Source organism: Ipomoea nil, unplaced genomic scaffold (assembly GCF_001879475.1).
Source record: "Ipomoea nil cultivar Tokyo-kokei standard unplaced genomic scaffold, Asagao_1.1 scaffold0656, whole genome shotgun sequence".
In the NCBI taxonomy this organism is placed as follows: Eukaryota; Viridiplantae; Streptophyta; class Magnoliopsida; order Solanales; family Convolvulaceae; genus Ipomoea; species Ipomoea nil.
In genome coordinates this window covers 2147783-2151705 of record NW_017617084.1, presented here as the reverse complement: position 1 = coordinate 2151705, position 3923 = coordinate 2147783, and positions in this window count along the sequence as shown.

Below are 3923 nucleotides of genomic sequence, written 5' to 3'. Positions count from 1 at the left end.
TGGTGTACGATCGGGATTTGTTCCCCGTGATTCTTTTGACTCGGTATTTGGTCTTTTGACTTCCCGATGTTCTTTTGTGGAACTATTCGAGTGTCTTCTTGACGTTTCGTATGTCTAGAACTATATGGTAGGTATCCAAGTAGGTTTTGGTGTCGTGAATCGTGCTAAGTGTTCAATATTGTGTTTCGTTGAACCGTGATGGGTCTTGTGTGTTCTTCGGAACTACATTTGGTTTACCCGTTTGATAAGCATGCTAGTTCGGTGTTTAAATGCTAGCGTGTGCGTTCTTTGTCATTTCCTATTGTGGATGATGACTTGTGTTAATCATCGTTGGAGTCGGATTGTGATCCTTTCCCTGTTGAGTATGGTTTCATATCTTCGTTGTGATCCGTTGGTTGATTCCTATTGTGGTGTGGTGTGTGTGGTTGTACCTGGATTGCACGATTAATGGTATGGGATATTAGTCACCAAGGTACGGCAGTGGTCCTCGTGGTGGCCATGACGCGATTATGGAGTTTGTGACCTTTGTGTATGGTTCACGTATTTGTTTAGGGTAACATGTGTTTCCAAGGCATGTGTTGCCAAGTGTGAACGGTACCCACGTGTACTATGAAATCGGTGGTTTTGTTGGAGGGTTGTCGGAGGGGGAACGACGGTTCCCGGGGGAATAGGGTTGGACTTGGTGTACATGGGTCCTGGAGATAAAGGTTGGAACTAGATATAAGGTTGGGGGTAGCCGTAAGGATGGAACCGGGCATAAGGAAGGCATATCAACTCGTGATGGGTGATGTCACGAGGGCTTGTGTAGCCGTTGTTGTGAGTTCTCTTCTTGTGACGTGTGTAGTCACAAAGTCATGTGTTGTCTTGGCATGTGTTGTCATTTGATGTTTCCTTATTCCTTTGAGTGATGCATGTCGGGTATTAATCTATTGTGTGATGATAGATTATACCTTGAGACTTCTTGTGAGTCGTTGTTGTTTTTTGTAGTCTTGGGATGTGTTCCCGTGTCCTTGTTGAGAGTGTTTGAGTCTTGTGTTGGCTATTACTCTTGGTTTTGGACTTATATATATGTATTCCGTTTCGAAAATGGCTTTACAAACTTATATCTTATCTATGTATGATATTCCACATGTATTGGTGGGTTACCAGCATCATTCGCTGACCGGACGTCTTCCCATGTTTTATATGCTTCTTTCAGGTGATGCTTAGACGAGTGCGCGGTTTAGTGCCAGCTAGTATAGCTCCCCTCTTATGTTTTGTGGCCTGTGAGCCAATTTAGACTTAGTACTTTGTTATGATGTTTTAGATGTTGAACAATGCAGATGTAGCCTGTGCGTTCACCTTTCGGTGAGCGTGGCATAGCACCCTGTTACCTATGTTTTATATTTATCTTCTTTCAGTCTTCCGCTGTGTTTGATGTTTTGGTTTAGATATCTGCATGTTTTAAGGCTTTAAATAGCACGGTTTTAAGGGGTGTTACATGCTCTGTTACCAATTGTTGGTCTCAAAAGAGTTGAGGTAAAAGTCTAGAAGGGGGGGGGGGGGTGTGAATAGACTTTTAAACTTTTCGCAAATATAATAGTTTGTAAGGGGACAGTGAAACCAAGACTCTTAACTAGATTGTTAGAGTCTTGTGCACATCGGAATAATAAAGATAAGTGTGTGTGATGATTGTGTCAAGTATATCCATGTGATAAGCAATAAGTAAATAAAGCAGTAAATGACACAAGACAATTATAGTGGTTCAGAGATGATGTAATCCTCCTACTCCACTTGCTCTTATCGTCCAAGAACAATTCACTATATCCACCACTTCTTGGTTCCTAGATACAATGAATTTCTGTGATCTAGTGTTTTGATCACTAAGCCCACACTAATCACGCCCAGTGCCTCCAACACTGATGTTTTGGATTTCGCAGCTCAGTGCTACTTTCACAGGATTTCGTAGCTCCGTGTTACTTTCCCCCCGTATTCCACGCTCCGGTCGATGTATCCCGTGATCTAGTGCTTTGATCACCAAGCCCGCACTAATCACGCCCAGTGCCTCCAACACTACTGTTTCGGATCTCACAGCTCCGTGTGACAATCCAGGATTTCACAACTCCGTGTTACTTTCCTCCCTTCCTACACTCTCGTATGAATATCACTTGTTTGTAGAAAAACAAGTTTCTCTTGCTTCGAACTTTGAGACTTCTTGAATGGATCTTCAATATGTAGCAAGTCTCTCAAAGATGAAGATTTTAGTGCTCTCTAAATATTTCTCAGTAAGCTTCTGAGCACTTGAATATTTTCTCACTTTTGAACATGGTTGCAGTAGGCGCTAGGCGCTAGTTGGGCGCCCGGACAGCGCCTAGGCAGAATCTAGGCGGCGCTAGGCGGACACCAAAAAAACAGTGGCAGACTTGCCATTTGACAATTTTAATGATGTTGTTTTCAACATTCAATCAAATAACAAATCCAAATAAATGAAATAATGATAATTCATAAGTCATAACATCAAAACAATATTAAAAATTTAAAATACTCAAATATGAAATACTCAAATACTTCAATCATCCAAAGATTCAAAGTATCAAACTAATCTACAAGTGTATGTATGTCATATTATATATATGGATGTATATATGTATAGATGAATGTATACACGCACACACACACACACACGCACACACACATACACACACACACACACACACACACACACACACACACACACACACACACACATATATATATATATATATATATATATATATATATATATATATATATATATATATATATATATATATATAATATGACATATATTAGCAAGGCCGAGTTGATAGGATTAACTCGACCGAAATGGACAAGTTAACTCAACTATGTTAGACGCTAAGCGGCTGCTTAGTCGGCCGAGTTAGGCGCTAGGCGGACGCCTAGGCGGTCAGTCACCAAGGCGAGCTCCTAGAGGGGAAATCGCCACGGTCTAGGGGCGCCTAGACTGATGCTTGCAACCTTGCTTTTGAATATAGCACTCGTCCGTATGTATCTATTCGTTGATGGTGTTGGAAGTGCTTTCGTGGAAGTGCTCTTCATCTGCTTCAATCTTCATCATTTTATAGCTGGTTTTTGAGAATTTTTCTTTTGAATATAGCACTCGTCTGTATGTATCTGTTCGTTGATGGTGTTGGAAGTGCTTTCGTGGAAGTGTTCTTCATCTGCTTCAATCTTCATCATTTTATAGCTGGTTTTTGAGAATTTGTCCGTTGGAAAGAAACAATCTCAAATTTGAATTTCAGATCTCAAATTTGAACTTCTTGTAGCCTTTTCAGAGGATCTGTAGCTTTTGCAGAAGATCTGATTAAAAATAATATCTATGACATTTTTGAGATAATTTAGCCGTTTGCTCCATGTGGGTAGGCTCTCGAAATGATTTTGAAACCTCTGCTCCAACTTCATCTCATTCTTAGTTTAGCCGTTCAAACCTAAGACCTTGGAATTAATTTATCAGCCTTTCATCCATCTCGGCTGTACGGACTCATTGGTCTTTAAAACATTCTTCTTGAAGTACTTCTTTCTTTCCATAGATGCTTGATTTCCAAGATGACTTCATATTTCTTTGTATAAGATTTTCTTCTTCTTTGATATTGGCGAGTGTGGGCTTATTTAAGTATACATATCATATGCATACATTTTTCTCTTCTTCTTCTTCATAATTCTTGTATTTTTCTCTTTATCTATTTTTGTTAATTTTCCTTTCATGGTCTATGACACCTAGACTCAACAAATAAAATTGGGGAGTTTAAAATACAATTTGGCATATCAAAATCTATTACAATATATTCCTAACAGAGTTCAATCTTGCTTTCCTAACTAAGCTTGCATGGCAAATGGTAACTTGTCCTACCAAACTTTGCGTCAAAGCCCTTCATGAGAAGTAT